We start from the raw sequence: 21223 nt of genomic DNA, 5'->3' as shown, positions 1-21223 counted from the left end.
CGGCCTCCTCTTTTCTCATTTTCTTCTGCCAGTATCTTTTCTTGACCTCGTACAGTGTGCGATGCATTAGCTTGCATTTGCTGTCTCCGAGTATGTGGTCTCTGCCGCAGAGTTGGCATTTCGGCGTGCAGGAGTGGTTTTCGGAAGGGTTCTCCTGCCCGCAGCCACGGCATTTGACGTTTTTTGGGTTCGGACATACGTCAATCCGGTGACCGAGTCGGCCACAGGCTATGCAGACTTCATATTTCTTCCGGTACAGGTAGCATCTGTGTGGGGCCCATCCTAGGATGACCGTTCTTGGTACTCTGGTTTCTTTGAAAAGAATTAGTATTGATGTGGAGTCCTTCCCTAGTCTTCTGACCCCGATGATTTCGGGGTTCGCCTTGTGTCTTAGCATTCTCATGATGTCTTCTTGCGTGAATTCTCCATCGACGCCGTGTACCACCCCCTTGCCGCAGTCATCTGGCGTGGCCACGTAGGCGAAAACCGCGATGTCTTCTTCTCCAAGCTTGATTCGACTCATGCTGGCGTATTTCAGTTTTCTCTCTCCGCTCGTGGTGGCGATGAGGATTGAATGTTGTTTCCTGTTGGGAATGACAACGTCTTCCTCGCCTACTTCGTTAGTATTTATACCCGCTGACGCTATGATGACGTTGGTCAGGTATGCGATTCCACGTTTGAGGAGCTTGTCAAGGCCTCCGCTAGGGCGGATGATGATCTTCTCAGCTCCCTCTGGTATTCTAGTGCCTTGTTTTTCGACCGACATGGCCGCCAATCTTCTCCCGGCTTGCTTGAGCCTGTATTGTTCGGTCCATAAATGGGCGTTTGACGCGAAATATTTCTCTCTGCCAGGCCTGATAGGTTACTGAAAATGTTGCGTACTTGCCTTTCCTCTATATTAGCCGGCAGAGCAAGCGGTATTTGTAAACATGTTCGATATTTTTGTTCTCTGTGAAAGAACAGGTCTTTAGCTGGGGGCATGTAGACACGTTGGAAGAACAGCGAACTACTTTTAACGCTGTAGTGGTAAGGGTACCGTTCAGCGGAGAACTGCGCGTAGTTGGCGTGGTCACCGGTGAGCGCGGAAAACCGGATTGGTCGAGAGGGTGCTGACGTCACACGTGGAGCCCTAGAATGAAAAGTGATAAAAAACGGCAAAACTAATGAATAGAAGGTGGAAACATGATTTGAATGTCAATGGACGTCTAAGTATACTGTATCAAGCAATTCAGTTGCGCCTAAAGCAAATTTTGGGGCAATCAGTCGTGAATCGAACGCTTCACCTGTCAGTTGCGAGTTTTGGCATGCCTACCTTAGGCCAGGCAGGCATTTTTTTTTCTCTAACAAGATACTTGCCACCAATCTGGAAATAACTATTCTATGTAAAAATTATTTACAAAGAACTCAGCTACCGGCTGCACTACACTACCATCACAGAAGACAACACAGCTAAAGGGCTAGGCATATTTTGAAGGGAAAAAAAAACAAGCAAGACATGTCCTTTTTCTTCAACATGGTATTTATTACATTCATGCAATGTTCTACGTATATGAACTGTGTGCCAACCTTTAGAAAAAAATGTTGGATTAGCACAACGCGTTCAAGTCAAAAAAGAGTGTCAGAGAGACTATGGGGAGCACATGACTAATAAATCATAATAACACACAGCTAAGCAACGAAGCAACAGAAAAAAAAATGCAATTAAGAGCCCATCAGTAAGAGTGAGTGCCATTCGGGTCTGAACTCATTGTGGGCTTAGACACTATTAAAGGGAACAATGATCATTCCAAAGCCACTTGTGCAGAAACAAGATTCACAATGTCAGTTTATAATGGGCGCGTCGAAGAAGCCGGGTAAAATTAAAAAGAAGAAAGGTTATTAGCAAATTAAAGTGCAGTGTGATATCGTACAGAATGGGGTGTCTAAACTTCTTTTGGAATGTTGGTTCCATGATATCCCAGAAGAGTACTGAGTCTTTTCGATTGATGAAACAATGCTCAATTTTTTCTGGAGCGTCGCAAATGGAGGGGGGGGGGAGGTGCTATGCAGTGACGGCAATTCACCCTCGACACAAAAGTTTTCCTTTCCCATAATCACGTTTTAGCGGGTAATGTGTCAGTGTGTATGTGGCGAGAGAGGGATTTCACGTACTCTTTTTTGTATACCATGTCCCGTTAATTTAATACGCAGCGCATTACATGGGCGGAGAGAAGAGCATACAGACTAAATCCTTCTGCAACCATTTTCGCGATACTGAAAACCGCAAATCATTGGAGAAACGAACAGCAAAATACACCTCATGCATTAAGCGTGAGAAAAAGGGGTTATAGAAATATCTAATGAAGCAGTAATGTTCGGTAAAAGATAAACTACGTCGACTTCAAATAATTCATTCACTATTGCACGTGTAATGTCTAGGAAAATCACATAACGTGAAACTGCCAATCCCACATACAGGAGAATAAACCAAGGCCGCCAGCGTTTACAGACCAGAACTGGTAATCAGATGACAAAGGTTCAAATACGAATCTCAGATAAAAGTAGCGAGAATTTTTGAAAACCTGGATGAAAAGTACTGCGCAATTAATATTTTAGAGTACATAAGGAAATTTTTGGGCGAGAGACAGTTTTGAGACGGTCGCCGTGCCAGAAATCGGGGTACCGTAAGGGACACATGTCTGAGAATAGGGCTGAAGAGTTTGCACCCAGTCTTTTCAAGTAATGTGCCCTTTTATTACGGGCACTCAAAGAGACGCCAAGGTGCCTGAGTGGCCTAGGTGTCCACACCCCAGCATATTCAGCAATAAAACACGATATGTGAGTTATGAAAATGGATACAAGCAACATGCTGGGTAATAACAAAAAACACGTGGATGGGCGCGAAGAGGAAACAGGGTAAAGGAGTAAAAACATAGCCTGAAATAGTTACAGACATGCACGGCGAAAAAAAAAACCCGTGAAAAGTAGCGAAAAGGTCTGCAATCGGATTGCAAGGAAAAAGAATTTTTTCGGCAAAAGCGAAATAGAGGCGTACTGACATACTTGTCAGTATTCAGTATTAATATCAGTCAGTATTAATTGTCAGTATTAATATCAGTCAGTATTAATTGTCAGTATTAATATCGTGAAACTCTTCCACCCTCTTTTGTATTGTGTTTAGTTCTGCACAAAAGGTCATGTTTCCAAATGCATATTTACAAGGAACCTTTTCTTACCCTGACTCTTACATTTTAATTGCTTACAAAGGTGTGCTAAGTGGCCCCTTGGATTATTTCCTATTCGCAGCCTGTGTTCGTATGCCCCTTCATTAAAAAATGTACCAGTCAGTCCAATGTAGAACCTGTCGGAAGTGAGGGGAACTTTCTGCGCAACTCTTGAAACAAACTTGCGAACTTCTTATCGTGCTTCTTGGTACACTGGGGTCTATTCTACTTTACATTAATCACAAACGGGCGCATACTACGAAGTTTACACAGCGGAGAGAAAACAATCTTGACCGCTTGAAAGCTTGCCACTTTTATGATGTTACGTGAAAGGCGACAAATGTAGGGCATAAGCTCCACCGCTTCTTTCTTGACGATCTCTTTCTGCTCGGTAGCGGAACGGAAGGGCTACAGTTGCTAATTGTACTTTTTTTTGTTGTGTATGATCAGAAGAATTTTTCCAAGGCGTTTCTGGCGATGTTTTTTTTTATTCTGTTTTTTCCTTTTGCCTATACACCCGCTTTATGTTGTTACATTCCCATCATGCTTGCTTCCATGTTCACATGTCATATAGTGTTTTAGTCTCCATCGCCTCCTTTACTCCGATTGATCGTCGTTTCTAATTCGGCCATCCACGTAGGCTATCACGATTTATTGTCGCACCTGCGCCTTTACTGTTGATTGTGATGAATTTTTATGGCGCTACGTCATCTGTGGCTAAATAGCCCCATGGCACAAAGTTGCTTTGTCTATTCAAGTTGGCGTCACAGACACATCTTCCGAACATTTCACACCAGCCATCGTGGGATGGCTTGAAGAGAATGTATCTGTCGTGCGCAGTGCACTGGAGCGCTCTCGCATCAGTATAAATAAGCTTTAAGGAAGCTTCAGATACAGTCCAGCATGCTGTCGACTGCCTTCAATATGATCAGCACCAAATACGATAAGTTCCACAATCTTTGACGCATTCTAGCGACTCACGTTGACGACACAGATACCGATCGGATGCTTCCAGATTGAAATTAGAGTGCATATAGGAAAAAGAGAACCATAATTAGCAGGCTATAAAATCAGTGAACCTTTAAAGCAGCGTCAAAGTGAAAGCAGACATGCGGAAATAAGTTATAACTTTTTGGCTTTGTAATGTCGTCGCAAAAGAAGCAAGTGTTTTCCGGAAAAGAGCTGGAATCAACGCCTACCGCCACATATCTCTATCTAAGATCTGCTTTCAAAAGGATCACCAGCAGTGGCTACTCGAGAACCTAGAAATTATCACAAGCTTCAAGCCGAAGTGGCGTTAATGCGACTTCCTTGAAGAAACCACCGGGCTGGAGGGGAATCGATTTCAGTGAATAACTCTTCGTTCAGAAAAATTGTTCGCTTTATTATTTACGAAAACGTGGCGGCCCAGAGCGACATGAATATAAACAAAACACTAGCGACTTTTTTCCTTGCGCGAAAATAGAGCACTGAAGGCAGGCGTTCTTTGCGTATAAAAGAAGTGGTTATTTTTGTGTCAAGCAGCTGCGCCGAAGTTACATCATCACCGTACCAGCAAGATGGCTTCGCCGAAGGCACTCAATTTGCTTGAGATGCAGCATCTACCACCGACTACGATGGGTGAGAGGTGATAGCGTAGACCATTTCTGTAATGAAAGGTGGTAAGGGGCGTAGATCCAGCCGCGCATCAATCACTGCAAGCAAGCTCAGGTTCTTCAGTGTCGGTGCCAAGTGCAACACGTGGAGATCCGTCAGGGCCCTTCGCTCCTCAGCAACCTCCCTCTCATCCTGGTTGGGTGGCGGCCCAAAGCCACCGAAGATAAACACTCTTTCACCCATCACTGAGCACCCATGCCAGAGCCTGGGAGATGGTGGTGAGCCCCATGGCTTCACTACGGTCCAGCACGACGTCACGGGGTCATACTTGTGCATATCTGCCAAGAAGATCTTCAGCACACCGCTGTACCCTCCGAAAATGTACAGCTGTTCGTTGAACACGAAGGCTGAATGTCCTCCCCGATACAGAGGGGGAACGCCTTGTACCTGTGGGCGCACCCAGGAAGAGTTGGTCGTTTAAAAATAGTAAAGGATGAGGGAAGGGTCTGCTCTGCTGCCGCCGAACACATACATGCGGGTCCCGATGGCAGACGCATTGTGGAATGCACGCGGAACGGGCGCTTCTCCGCTGGTGGGGACACGATGCCACTCCAGGGTATCCAAGTCAAGGACCCGCATATATGGCGAAGGATCCCAGTCACCTAAGATATATTTCCGGTGACCCACAACACAAGCTGTCCGGCCGTAAATCGATGTCGGCACCTCACCGGCCACCTCCAGGCGGCTGGATGTCATGGTGCTTGTGTCGAAGCGGTAAAGGACACTCAGGGATGGCGAGCTGGGCGGGCCGCCCCACAGATACGCGCAGTGGCCGTACGCTACAACTGTGTGGAAGAAAATGTTAACCAGCCCGGCGTCGGGAAGTTGCGTCTGCACCATATCCCACCGGTGCGAGGCGGGGTCGAAGATGAACACGTGGACCAAGTTCCATGCCGTGTGGCGACTGTCGAACGAGTAGATCTTGCCGTTGATGTGAACAGCCCTGTGGGTGACATGCTCTGGAACGCCGTTTAGCCGCACCGTCCACATCCTGCCAAGACACCTGCTTCTGTGAGAAACAAGGCCCGGTTATTCCAGCGATGGTGGCGGTGTCATACGGCTTTTATCTGAAGCAGCGATATGGCGACCGGCATTCGCGGCGTGAGCGGACGTAGTGCGTCAAGGGTGACTATTTCTGCTAGATTTTGGAACGTTTTTGTGATTTTATGACACTCACACGAATGAATGGTCGAAAAAGAACATGTACTGTTGACCTCACCAAGATCGAAAGCGCTTTTCGTGCATAGCGTGCATAGCGTGCAATTTCATGCATAGCGGAATAGCGGTTCTAGAGTGCGCATGCGCAGAACGCTAACGGGAAAATAGCGTTAGCGTACGCACGCAATTTTCACAAGTTAGCGTTGCGGCAGTTGCGGCTTTTGCGCCCTTAGCGCGAAAACATGTCGGCGTCCTTCCAAGCGAGAGCCGCCCGCTTTAGCCGGTCAGGAGTCCTCGCGATTCCGGTCGGCATGTTTACTTGCAACTACTGGCGTTTCTTGCTTTTCGCTATGGCTTACTTTGGTTCGACGATAAAGTTTAAGCTGCAATTCAGCCTAGTTTTTTAGATACGCTCACGATTCTGGGGTACACTAGCCTTATGGAACCTTAAGCTGCACTGCTACCGCCTGCAACTGACCGAAACGTAACACAGACGTCCCGAACGAAACAAAAATAGATTCTGAGCTTTGTCGCGGTGTTTTATGTGCTTAAATTACGTAACACAACAATTTATATTAAATTTACAAACGTTTTTTGAACATCAGACGCCATGTGATGAAAAATATTCTTTCTCGAAGGGTTTGTGGTTAAAATGTTCCTCACTAGATGGCGCTAGTTTTTCTATTTTTTATTTCACTTTATTACAATTTCTACGTCATTTTCCTTGCGAAAATAACCGCTGCTGTAATAATTGTCTTAAAAACTGAAATATTATAATTTGGCACCTTAGCGGTAGTGGCGACCACTTAGAAGGTCCGGTCGCCTCTATGTAAAGCAGATCGCCTTTACATAGAGGGATAAGTCTTCGTCTTCGGGGACAAGTTGCTTGCGGCACGCTAACGTAATTTCCCTTAGGTCCGCACCACGCTAATGCTGTACTAAAACTCTCTATTGTTTAAGTTCTAGACGGAGACAACACCCGCACAGGTAGGGGAGGCAGGAAGGTGGGAGGGAAAGAAGAAAGAAGGAGGTGGCGTAGTGAAAGGCTCCGAAATATATTCGACCCCCTGTGGATGTTTAATGTGAACTGACATGGCACAGCACACGGGCGACTTTTGTGTTTCGCCTCCACCAAAACGTGGCCGCCGCGATCTGGTTCGAGCTCGAGTACTCCGGCTGAGTAGTCGAACATGCTAATCACTCAGCCACCGCGGCGGGTATTTTCCGCTAGTGGGAAACGTCTTACGAACGCTACGCCGCACGTGGAAGTTCATGAAGCGACTATTTGCAACGCACAGCGCGAGAGTGTGTTGCAGTTTGACACGAGGCGTGATCGGTCGCGGCGATACCATCTCGCCCTTGTGCAGTGGCCAGTGAAGCTGACCCGTTTGCTCCGCCGTGGGTTCGTAACACACTCGCGGCAATAATAATCCAATGATCTCCTGCACAATAACGATATCTACTAGTTTGATAAATAGCCCCTACTGTGTGAATTGATAAGTGGAGTAGACACCTCGTTTGCAAACACTGCTCGCATCTCTCTCTCTCTCTCTCTCCATGAACCACCAGACACAATCTCTTTAGATATCGAGAAGCAGAAAGCAGAACGTTAACACTGCATCTGGCGGCCTTGTATCGACTGGACTGCGCTGTTTTAGCCCGAGAGCGCTAAAGGCTCCGTTCCCCGCAAAATTCTGTACCGCGATGTCGGCATTGACGTTTGATTTCATTTATTTCGTTTCATTTATTTTGCCCTCGGGGCTTTCGCATTACAGAGGGGGTGGGACAGCGAAAAAAACAGTACATAGATCAAAAAGAGCGCTATGTATATGAACAATATTGAAAGATGCTAGAGGCAGAGGACGAAAACATTGAGAACAAAAGTACAGAAGTAAAAAAAATAAAAGGATTCCAAAAAGAAAACCTTATACAGTCTATATATGGGTAAGAACATATCATAATTGGTCTGATTCTAACAGTAATTTTCTTTTAATACCCGCAGTGTCGCTAACACAGGTGCCTGTGGGTGAAAGATTATTCCACTCAGATGTTTTAGGGAGGAAGGAATTAGAGCAGGTCACTGTGAGGCATTGTGGAACAGTTACTTTTTGATTGTGGTGAATGCGAGGCGAGATGAAAGATGGTGCCTTTACACAGGTGGCTTTCAGGCAGCGATTATGGTAGTAAATTTTATGGAAGACGCAAATGCGGAAAAGCTTACAGCGAGTGGAGACTAAGGGGAGTTTAAGATTAGATTTCATTTCTGTTACACTGCCAGTGCAATGGTAGCTTCAACGATGAAGCGGACGCTTCGATTCTGCACGGCCTCTAGTTCTTTTGTTAATGTGATGGTGTCAGGATCCCAAATCGAACATACGTGGTCTAGTTGCAGACGAATGAGTAGTATATAGTAACATTTTCATTGAAGGCGGAGAGGATGAAAAATTTCTACGGACGTACCCTAGCATGCGGTTAGCCTTTGAAGTAATGAACCTGATATGAGCATTCCAAGAAAGCTTATAACAAACATTAACGCCATGATACTTGTAAGACGACACTGGATTCAGCTGAGTATCGTTAATAAAATAATCTGGGCTTGTTTGGTGGTTACGGGTTACGCGCACGCATTTGCATTTAGATATGTTTAATTCCATTTTCCACGATTGACACCATTCATAAGTTTTATTTAAGTCTCTCTGTAGCTGAAAAATATCATCAGTGCTATTAATTACTCTGTAAATTACGCAGTCGTCAGCGAATAAGCACATGTTAGATAAAATCTTTAAACGTAAATCATTTATGTATATTAGAAATATTAACGGGCCAAGGACCGACCCATGGGGCACACCTGAATGTACTGGCGCTGGTGATGAGTCGTGGTTATTGGCGAAGACGAACTGAGTACGGGTAATAAGAAAGGCACGAATCTATTTGAGTACATTAGGGTCAATGTTAAGTTGGCATTGCTTTAAAAGTAAAAGAGAATGACTGATTTTATCGAACGTTTTTGAAAAACCTAAGAATAAGCAATCAGTAATGAGTCCAGAGTCTAAGGAAAAATGCAAGTCGTTAGTGAAAATCATTAACTGCGTTTCACACGAGAAGAATTTGCGAAAATCATGCTGTTTCGAAGTAAAGAACTGGTTTGATTCTAGGAAATTAACAAGATGACTAAACATGATGTGCTCTTGAACTCTACATTAGACGGAAGTAAGTGAGATGGGACGGTAATTACGTGGATCTTGGGTTTCCCCGGATTTGTGCACTGCGATTACTTTGCCATTGAGCCAGTCATTAGGAAGGTTGTGATAGTTTAAAGACTGCGAAAAGATACACTGTAGCAGAATGGAATAATATTCTACGGTATTTTTCAAGAATTTAGTACTGAGGTCATGGATACCACAAGAGGATGACATTATAAGGTGTTTAATAATGCCACGAATTCCTTCTGAGGAGATGACGATGGTATCCATTGGTACACAGTGATATTCTCAAGCGAAGGTAGGACGGAAGTGTCGGTGGGGCTAGAGACGGCTTTGGTAAAAGTGGTATTGAGAAGCGATGCGCCCAGTTGGTCAGTAACTATATCCCATTCCAGGGCAAGTAGTTGTATGGTAATATTTCGTTTGCCTTTCACTGTGTTTCAGAACTGTTTCGGGTCTTTGCTTAGCATAGCTGGAAGAGTCTGATTAGAGAAGGTAAATTTGGTTGATTTTAATGCATTTGAATAAGCGACTGCAGCGGCTTTATACGCGGACCATCTGAAAGCAGCGTTTCGGTAGAGACATGCCGTCGTTGTCGCTTAGCATCTTGCCGGCGTCTCATCGCGAGACGTTCCTCTCGTTCTTCTTGCGTCTCGGCCGCCAGCTTAGCCTTACGCGCCTCGTTTTCACGCTGTTTGCCGGCCTTGTACCATGCGACGACTTCTGTATCGGAAGACCCAATTTCACGCAGCCTGTACTGCTGCCGTGACGAGCGCAGCCACTCTCCTTCCTTCATGGTGCGCATATGAGGAGCCAGCGCATCGCTTCCGGCTTATATCCCAGCTGTACAGCGTGACTCTGCCAATGCGCAGTGAGCTGTTTGCCATGGTAACGGCGCACGCGCAGTAGTGACCTTTGGCAGGCACCCATAAATGCGCTTCTGCTGGCTTAGTGCAGCTTTCGGTACAAAAGTGATTCGTGCCTGAAAGCAGCTTCGAATCACGCCTCTACTTATAACTTTTTTTTTTTTTACCGAATGCGTGCGTTTAATTGAAGATTTGATGAGACGGAAATATTAGGAACAAGTCAGAGTTCATTTACAGCGCGCACTAAAGCAAATGGCGACGACCTCAGTTGTCGCAAGAAAGATTCACTGCGCTGCAACCACAGGAAAATGAAGACGGCGATGCTGGCCAGGCAGCTCCCGCTTCTCAATTTTTGTGTGCAGCAAGGGTGGCTGAGGCAGGTAGTTACCTCTAGCACGAATACTTTCAGTAGCGGCCGTCTTCACATAGTTCACTGAGGTCTTAATCCATCGAAGAGTCCATACGAACATTGCAGATATGGCACAAATTAAATTCCACATATAGCCCAATCCCGAAGTCTTGTTAGCTTACGAAGGTTTTGTACGTCTGCCAAGAAAGGCCTAGTAAGTACGGATTGGGATGTTAGGTAGTTGACCTTCCGAAAAAGATCATCCTTATTATGAGGCCATTCATGAATTTCAAAGTTTTACGCCAGTAATACTCGCCAAGGTTATATAAAGCGTTAGCGTTGAGATTCCATTTCTGCAGAAAATTCGGCTTCGGAGTTGAGCGATAAAGCAGGTGTCTCACATGTAACCTAGGTCACGTGATTTATAATAATAATATTTATTCTGCCACCATGCAGTACATGATGGAAGGGTGCCCGTCGTAAAAGCTCTCTTCTGACAGCTTGACACACCACGGGCACCCGGCCTTAACGCTTGGCGGCGTACAGTGGTGGCTAACAACATGAGATAATACACTATAAAACATATAAAACAAAAAAAACGCCAAAGAAAAAAACGAAAGCAATACTGGTAGTTACACAGTTCTCAGTGAAGATAAAACAAAAAACAAAGCTAGAGCCAACATCACGCGACATCATGAACACCTGCCCGCCGTGGCAGGTGGCAGTAAAATTATTGATTGGTTGCGAGAGGCTGCTCGGTGAGAGCAATCTGGACAGGATTGGGAAACTTCCATACACACAATTGTCCAGAAAATACAGACGCCAGCGCCAGTTCCATCCATATATCGTCTGCAGGGACGCCAGCTGTAGCGCCGTGCAGTCGTCATGAATGCGGTATCGAGCAGAAAAAGCTTCATCCCCGAGCGGGATTCAATCCACTGCCCGCGAAAAAGAGCAGCTTCATACCACGGTTCCGCAGACTATGCCGCTACAGTCGCAGTCTTATAATGCGGTACGTGTCTGCGCAGAAATCATTCAATGTTAAACATCCGTTCACCTTCAGTCGCTAGGTGCGCTGCAGTAGATGAAACCGAAACTAGCCAGAGCTTCTCATCTCTGGCCAGGGTCTTACAAGCCCATCGCTTGTGCGCCTGTCGCAGAGGTGGCGAATCTCCACGACCTATGAACGTAAAGTAGAGAATTACCATCTTCGCTACGTGATACGCAGGGGACCCCAAAAGGCTGAAGGCACCCAATAACGTTATCGCGTCATACTATTAATGATGTGCTCTTAAGTGTGCCTTCATGTTTTACCAAAAGTCTTATCTTCACAATTTTCACAATGGTGCGGTCTGCTTCAATCGTCTCAGCCCTCTCTTTGAATGCTGCAGTCCCACTTGACTCCTGTTCTACCTCAAATAAATAAATATCACATTGATCGAGCTGGTGTCGAACAGGCTCTTTTACCTTGTCGACCATGTCCATAAAAAAATGAATAACTATCTCGTTAATTTCGGCTATCGCGATAAGCTGGCTCCTACTTCTGTGAGAACACTTTTAAGCTGGGGTTCTTTTTTTTGTGCAAACTAGAAAAATTATGTTTCGCGCTTCCAATTTTTGGAGCGAAAAGCTTCACTACGAGGGTCGGAGCCGAGCTTCGCGTGTGCCGTATGCCGCGACCGAGTGAGGTCACGTGCTGCGTTCGACGCAGCCGCGCACTACTGCGCATGTGCGCCGCCTTTCACCACCGCTACTACCGTGCGCGCTCCTCTCCTACCTGCCGTTTGGCCTTCCGTTGCAGCCGCGTGTTGCCCGCGTCGCAGCCAGCAACACTCTTCTTCGGATTCCTGCGGGCAGTTTTAACCGCGCCGATTTCCGTCTCCTCCCCCGCCCCCGTACAGGCAGTGTGTGGACGGCCGTCAAACCGAGCACAACTGAAGCTTTTCGCTTGTATATCTAGGATTAACGAGAGCTAAGTCACTGCCTAATTTCTTCCTCTTCCCAACTAAAGCGTTCAAAAGTGACTTAGTCATGGCAATTCCGAGCCTAAGAAATGATCAATAATTACATAATCACATTCGCAGCTTCTGAAAAACATTTATTCTTCAAAAGACCTAGTTACAAATTAAAAACACATTGGAACATTACTTAGAAGAAGTATATTCACAAACAGAGCAACTCAGGAAGAAAAGCGGTTAGAAGTATGCAGCAGAAGCATGCACAGGAACGACGATGTGCACAAAATTTTAAAGAAAAAACCTTACTCGGAAATTGTACCAACCTGCCAGCCTTGGCACCAGGATTAAACGCGTTGGCGCTCGTATCACCACCACCGTTGAGCTAATGTCACATATGTACACATTCTTACATACTGCACACTCAAGAAGTACTGTGTCATGTGTTGCCACTGTTAACACTACGCGCTAACAGCGCGGCTGGTTTCCTTGCATAGGACAGCACATTCACAGCGTCCTGACGCGGCGCGGCCACCGGGCGACGACAAAACAGAATATGAAGCCTGTCTTCTCGATGCATGCAAAGGCTCACTGTTCTTCCACCTCTGGAGGGCGCACTGCTACACGGCGAAAGAAAGGCCGTAGGGTAGTACGGGATACGTTCCAGCCGCCAGAATGCCTGTAGCACCTCGCGACGCTTACAGACACTGAAGTTAGCCAACGCACCACCACATCTGGCTCCGTCCAAGGCGCTCTATCAAGTTGAAGTCAACTCGGACCCGGCGCCTAAGATATTCCTGATTTGATGGTGTTGATCTCATTGATAATCATTTCTGGTAACTCGCTCATATCCAGACCTGTATCAATGACAGCAAGCATACACAAGTTCTGCAGCGTTGGTGCTAGGTGCAATACGTGCAGGTCTGTTAGCTCCTCTTCTTCCTCTGAAATGTCTTCGAGATAATCTTCCTCATCAAAGCTGGGTGAAGGCCAGAAGCCACCGAAGACCAACACCCTCTCTCCAAGCACACAGCAGCCGGGTGAGTGCCTCGCAGACGGGCCTGATCCACTGGGCGTCACTTTAGTCCAGCGTGACTTTTCAACGTCATACTTGTGCATATCTGCAAAGTAAGTGTTCATCATTCCGTTGTAGCCACCGAAGATATACAGCTCTCTCACGTACACGAACGCAGAGTGACACTCGCGCCCCTCCGGGGCCACGCCTTGCACTTCTGGGCGCACCCACGTCGCAGTGGTCGTTTCCAGATAATATAAGCAATTCTCGTAAGGATTGTCGGGTCGTGAGCCTCCTAGGTTGCCACCCCAAACGTACATGCGCGTTCCAATGGCGGTCGCAGTGTGGCAGTAGCGCCTGAAGGGGGCTACTCCGCTGGTCGGGAGACGATGCCACTCTAGGGTCTCCAGGTCCAGAAAACGTATAAAATTCGATGGCTCTCTGTGCAATCCACCAAAAATGTACATCCGGTGACCAAGCACGCACGCCGAGTGGTTAACATCAGCACACGGTACTTCACCCCTTACCTCTGGACGGCCCCATGTCAATGTTTGGGTATCGAAGCGGTAGAGGCCGGTAACCTCTGGGCGGATGTGCTGTACGCCCCACAGGTAGGCGCTGCGGCCCACGGTAGGCGCTGCGGCCCACGATGGTAATCGGCTGGATTTGGGGAAGTGACTGAGTCTGTATCCTATCCCACCGGTACGAGACGGGGTCGAAGGTGTACACGTCGAGGATGTAGCCTGAGATTTCACCACTGTCCGGGTAGCAGATGTCGAAACATTCGAACGAGTAAACCTTCCCTTTGATGGTGACCGACGTTTCGTTGAGCAGTTCTGGAATGCGGTTGAGCCGCGCCGTCCACATCGTTCGATGGGAACCAGTTCTTGCGAAAATGATATCGGGCCGCTTTGTTCCTTTCCACTCAACGGCCACGCTCTGAAATCAAACTTGGTGGTGGGCGTTACTTGCTTTTCTTCGTCCTTTGTTTCACAGCGCGAGCTGCTGGTGCGCCGCCTGCCGGAATCACTGCGTGGTCGGTTATGTTCATAGCTGCGCGCAAAGAAGACAGCTGGAAGAAGCTATAGAAGGCTGTCGTCCGAAATGGTACGAGGCGGGGGAAGGGGGGGGGGGATACGCGCTGCACAGTGGGCCGCGCATGCGCATGTGAGCTCGAGACTTTTCGTCTTTCGGTTTAACTTTCTCAAGAAAGGCAAACCAGGGCAAAACAATGAACGAAGGAAGAAAATCACACACAACGCGCTGACTAGCAGCTCAAGTTTAATCTGCCAGGAGCGAAATATTCTTGTTTAGAACGTTGTACCAACGTGCCCGAGCTTGTGCCTTTACCTTTGTTGAGGCACCGTTCGGAGTGGGGACGTCACACACCAGAAGTTATTGGCCGATTCACAAATAAACCCCTTTTCTGATTGATTCGCATGCCACAGATATTGCGGACCATGTACACGCTGAAGGCCTTTAGGAGCACGGAAATTTCCGACCGCAGGCGGAGAGTCCCCAAAGATCTAGTTCGACGTGCGCAACAGGCCAGAACAAAATACGAACATCGAAGCTGGTCTTTGAGTGTATATCCCAGTGATTTCGTATTTACTAATTGATTGATCGCGGCGCGGAGCCTATCGCATCTGTCCTCAAGAAGTCACGCGAGCGCACAGCTCGAGCCTGGAAGTCTACTTGTCGTCTGCTTGCGGCCTTTGCAGAAACACAAGGAGCAGATATGCTGTGGAGATGACACGCCGTCTGCAAAAACTCCGCCTTTGGAAAAAGGCATCAACGAATGACGTCCCCGAGAAAAGCAAACAGCCGGGGAAACTGAGCGCTACTGTTTCAGTCTTCTGTCAAGGACAACTGGAAGCACTAAGCAACCAGGCAGCGGAGAAACGCGTGAGAAATTGTTGTCGGTACCATTTGCAGCGGATGGAAGCTGGAATGATGTAGTCGCGTTTGTCGCTAAACGTCGGTATTTTGTTTGTGTATACTACACATGGAAAAATTATTTGGGAAAAGTAATAAATTTACACTACTAAATACTATCCTAAAATCGCGCGAATGCAAGTAATTGCTGTTTACAAAAATAACGGAAATACATTAAATACGTCTCATAAATAATTAATTACTTCAAGATTACTTATGAAGCTTAATGTAACGTAGAATGTCGGAAAGTTGGGCTAGTCGGATTGAACTCTACATCATAGCGCTGAAGAATGTAGACAAGGCAGAAGAGGCAAATACAGGCGCTATCTTTCAACTGAAGCTTTACTCACGCGAACAAGGAAAAATATACGAACAGGAATAAAGGAAAAAGAATCAAAGGCAATCTCACTCAAGACTCGCTCTCTTGTAGTACGATATGATGTGAAATGTGCGCTGCATCATCCAGGCGAGCTGCAGTGCGGTCGCAAAACTGGGTCTGCAAAAAGCTTTGCCAACTTGCAATTCTTGGAACGGATTTCAGCATTTAGACAATCAAATGTGCGTAGCAACGTGTAAATTACGTGCTGGTATTAACTTTGTTGCGCACAATAGTAAGATTTATTGACCGCATCTCCTGTGCTTATCAGCGTAGCGGTCCCCGTCGTAGGAACGAGGCGTAAAATTGCGATGACGGCGGCCGCGACCATGCAGCTCCAAACGGTGCCGCCTTGCAAGGCACCTGGTGCGATACCATGCCAAAAGCCCGGCACCTATATCCGCGGGGCTCCTCACTTGTCTCCTGGGGAGGCCGGACTTCGGTGATTCTTGTAGGAGGGGAGGCCGTTCGCGGACAGCCACTGTGCGATGAAGATCAGCCGCGACACGACGATGTAGCACGTGGCGGCGATCACGACCAGGATGGCGAAGATGAGGCACGCCCACGGCATGCTCACCGCATTCCGCTGGACAGAATGGAATACGCCGACCGGGGTGGAAGGCTGCGGCGAACGGCAGGGCTCATCTCCACTGCGCGGTGGCTGTCGTCGCAGCTCTGTTTCGTCCGCGGGCTCCACCGGCACCCTGTGGTTCGCAGCCTCGGGGAGGTTCTGGCCTTCCGCCGAACGACCCCTGCCATTCGCCGTCGGTGATGCCATTCGCACCGGGGTCCCCATTGATAGCAGACGGGACATGTGCGTCTTTCCAGGACCGCTGCGGACTTGTTCTCTGGGCGTGGATCGCGAAGCTTCCGCGCGGCATGAGCTGACGCCGTCCTAATTGTCTTTCACTTTCTCTCCCCGATATAAAAGCCGCGTTCTTTCTGTCGCGAGACGTGGACATTGCCAGAACAAATTTTCTGGTGGGAATTCTGCGTTGTTTGCACTATTTCTTACTAACCCAGTGTACTATAACGCATTATAAAAGGAAGAACACATTTCGCACAATAGTTGACCTTGTATTCGGCGTCGGAAAAAACGACGAAGACGAGATGAGTTCAGCGAGTAGAGAGTGAGAGAGAGAAAGTAATTTATTGAAATAAGAGTAGAAGCGAGGAACACATCACACCGCGTCTAGAGCATGAAGGAACAAATGAGCCTAAGATACCTCTGTGGGCTTTATTAGACGGAATTAAAATTTTACATCTACCGCACAGAGAGAAATTTTTTTTTATTGCAGTGGACTATGATCCTCGAGTTAGGCTTTTTATTTCGAAAATCCAGCGCTGGCTGTGTCTCCCGCACGCGGCGGGCCAGCAGAAGTTGGTGGCTGGGCAGCCAGTATTCCCACGAGGCTGAGTGGATGGGCGTTTGCCGGATGCTCACGCCTTCCCAGACCAGGCCGCAGGGAGTCCGCGAGCCCGCACATAAGCTACAAGTTGGAGTTGTGTCAGCGAAGAGGCTGGCTCGTCGGTTCTGTGGCGTCGGGAAAATGTCTGTCCGTAGCTGCCGATATAGGACAGCTTCCTTTCTCGAGAGTGAACGCTGAGGGGAGGAGAGAGGCGAGATACAGTTTGGTCGAACGCTTGTATTTCAAAACATATATTTTCCCCATCTCATGGTTGTTTTCAATAGCCTGACTCTACCGAAAGCCTTTTCGGTGCCACGGGTCACCTCACAATCTTTCTGTGCACGCAAACATTTGTTCAGCACCCCTCTCAGATCAAGGTGAAAATTTCTAAAGCGGACCATGCACAAAGGTTGTCTTTTGCTCATGTCGATCCTCCATTTTAGGTGAACTAACCTTCGTTGCGACCTCCGCTGCGACGAAGAAGTCCTCAGATACTAGAACTCCGAGATCTCAGTGCTCGCTGTCCTCCCAACCTTTCGACGTACTCAGATTGTGTAGCCATCAACGTCTACACTACCATCGTAGTCGAAGGAGATGAACCGCCTTTTGTCCTCCAACCCAGCGACCGTTTTGAGTCTTTTATCGTTTGCTCTCGAAAGTGAGAATGCATTTGTTAGCTACCTACAGGAGACCTATCATCAGGTGCTCGCTATTCTACCTGTCCGTTTGCCTTACTCCTTCCCGAGTTTTGTACTTCTGACTGGCGCAACAGATGAATAATACATTCCAACGGGTCCAATCGAAAGGTATTTTGAACACGAATTCGGCATCCACGATCATGAACTGAAAAAAAAAGTCATACTCGTGAAACTTCTGCGAACTATCATAGTCCTCTGACCATCGGCAAGCATACGTAAGTTAGGAAAGTGGTGTGACACGAACTCAAGTGTACTTGGGTTGTAAGACAGGACTCCAAAACCAGGTCCCTCAAACTAAAAGTCTTCATTCACACCCTATAGCTTTAGTTGGGAAATTCACAGGATCTTTGATCCTTGAGAAGTATATTGTAACTGAAAGCACAGGCATTCCCCTGGTGGCTAGCAAGGATTTTACTCATCATCATGTTTGCTATCATTATGGATCAAATGTCCAATGCGACGGGACACTGATTGCGTTAGCTTATCGTTCCTCCTCTGATAACACCTAGAAATTCATTAAATACGTGAGTGGTGTCCTTCAATATGTTTCTGTTTTGAAACCTGCCGTTGTTTAGGCCAAAATTTTAATATTGACGTATTGGCGTATCGACGTATTGGCGTATTGACAAAGACAAAATGGTGCTATTTCAGGAAATATCTCACTACAAAGAAAACACACATCCAAATCCCACATTGCAGGAAGCGAAGCACAAATATAGCGCATCACTGAGTTAAGCAGTAAGAAAATTTCAGCAGGAGCAAACACAGCGGCGGCGACGAGTGCAGAATATTCGAGAAAAAAAAATTACTGTGCACTCACATCAAACCTGCAAGATTTGGCTGCACGAGTTAAACGGATTACAGTTGTATCGCCACCACTCCCGACAAAATGCGACCCGAAGACTTACGTTTCATCAGCGTATAAAGTTCGGCTAGTTGGTTTTACATTTATACAACAGTACCGCAAAAATGCGTTGTCGCATCTTTTCTGTGCGTCAGCGTTTATTGTGAAAGCATTGCTTAACGAGTTATAACTAGCTCACCGAGTGTGTGTTAAGCTTGACCTTGAAAGTGACCTCGGCAAAACGCAGCATAGCTCAGGCTCTGCAGAAATAAAATAAATATGGCCGCGACTGGGTTTCGAACCCGCGGTGGCGCGAGCAAATCAGCTTCACTGGCCGCTGCACGAGGGCACTATATGCTATCGCCGTAGGCGATCACGCCTCGTGTTAAACTGCAACAAAATCTCGCGCTGTGCATTGCACAATCTCGTCTTCGACTTCCACCTGCGGCGCGAGCAGCTTAACCTCGACAGGCACTTAACCGAAATATATTGTAACCAGGCGTTACGACGACCAAGCAAAGCAAAAGCACGAGTCAACCAGGCTAAACACGTGCTTTCGCACGACTACTAGGTTGAGACACGTTAAAACTCTACCACATTTTTTCCCTTCATTTTATAGTGATGTGTGCTCAGAACATATATAGAAGGCGCGCGCGCTCTGTCCCCTCACGGGATTTCGCACACGAGGCACACTCTCCCCCAAGAGACTGGGGTCGGTGGCTCGGCTGCCCCCCCTCCATAGATAGCACAAGCTGAGCGCACTAACGCGGCGTGGCTACCTGGCGAAGCGCAAGAGGGACGTAGGCCCGTCCGCTCGTTGTATGCACAGAGGCTCACCATTGTTCCATCGCGGGCGCGCACGCATCCCCACAGCCACAAAAGCATCGTCAGGCTTACCGCAATGTGTTCCAGCGCTCTGTAGGCCGCCAGAATCTCGGGATACGTCGCTGCACAAAAGCGGCACAATGAAGCCATAATCGATCGAGGCCCGCGTAGCTCGTAGAAAAAGTGTGTGCGGCGCCTGCCTTTTCAAGGAGCACACATGAAAGACGCGTACTCGAAATCTAAACGCTTGCGCTGGCAATGAAACCGCGCTCTCTATGCGCGAAGCGCAGTTCTGGCAGTTGGAGTTGATCGCGAATCACCGCACGCTGCTCTCCAAACTCGAACGAGGTGTCGTTGGGAGACAGTTGGTGAGCGCGGTGGGCAGTTCTTCATCCCGTTGGTTTCCTACGGCGCCTGATTAACCCGCCAAACCTGCACGCTAATGACACATCAGTATTCTTCAAAGCGTTCGATGGCCTCGCTGAATACGCACAAAATTTACGGACCACAGTCCCGGTTCTGCTGGCTGCCGACAACGGAGCGCTAATCGCAGAGCCCGGCGCTCCTAGGTGATACAGTGCCAATACCTGCCCGCCGCGGAAGCTCAGCTTCTAAGGTGTTTTTGAAAAAAAAAAGACATTATTACCTACCGAATTAGAGGGACTGAAATAACTATTGTGGCCACCTCACCACCATCTGTGGCTCCGTTGAAGGCGCACCATTCGTTTTAAGTGCAGCACGAGTCCGCTTTCTGTGATGAGCCAGAAGAGATAGCGTTGATCTTGTTTCTAATAGCTACCGGTAACCCGCCTACGCCAAGACCTGCGACGATGACAGCAAGGAGACGCAAGGTCTGCAGCGTAGGTGCTGAGTGCAACACGTGCAGGCCAATTATCGCCTTTTCCTCTTCAGAAACATCGATGGGCCCTCCTTTCTCATGTACTAGGGCGTACCCCAAGCCACCAAAAACAAACACCCTTTTCTACCATCGCGCTGCAACCGGCCGAGCGCTTAGCAGACGGGCGTAACCCATGTATTGTCACTTCGATCCAACACGACTTCTCTATATCATGCATGTCTGAAAAGTAAGCGCCGAGCTGTCTGGTCCGGCCAACGAAGATGTACAGCTGTTCGTTGTACACGAAGGAGAAGTGAAGTTTGCGGCCTTTGGGGAGCGCACCTGTCACTCTTCGGCGCACCCACATCAAGGTGGTTGTTTCCAGATAATACATGGTCTGTGCTGAAAGTAGTAGGACTCACTTTTTGACCAAAATTTATTCAAGAGAATAGTACAAACGGTTACAATTTTTCAAGGTAGACCCCTTCCGCACCTACACGCTGCTGACAATGAGGTTTACAGTTTTCGTACGCCACCAGGAACGCCTGGACCGGAATGCTGTTTAGCTCCCTCGTCACGGCCTGTTGAACCACCTCTACCGATCCGTGATGTTTCCCCTCGAGCGTCGCTTTTATTCTCGGGAATAGAAAAAAGTCTGGCGGGGCCAAGTCGAGGCTATAGGGGGGCTGAGGCAGCGTTGCCGTCTTGTGCTGGGCAAAAAATCGGGTCCTCATTCACATGATGAAGAAGATCCTACCGGTTGGCCTTTTCTTCCTCTGACAACACTCCCGGCACCAACTTCGCGCACGCTTTCCTCATGGATAGGTTTTCTGTCACGATCTCAAAAAATTGGGTTTGGCGAATGCTCAAGTCATCAGCAATCATTCTGATAC

Source organism: Amblyomma mixtum, chromosome 7, assembly GCF_055824585.1.
Source record: "Amblyomma mixtum isolate Tamu chromosome 7, ASM5582458v1, whole genome shotgun sequence".
In the NCBI taxonomy this organism is placed as follows: Eukaryota; Metazoa; Arthropoda; class Arachnida; order Ixodida; family Ixodidae; genus Amblyomma; species Amblyomma mixtum.
This window is presented reverse-complemented; position numbering follows the sequence as displayed.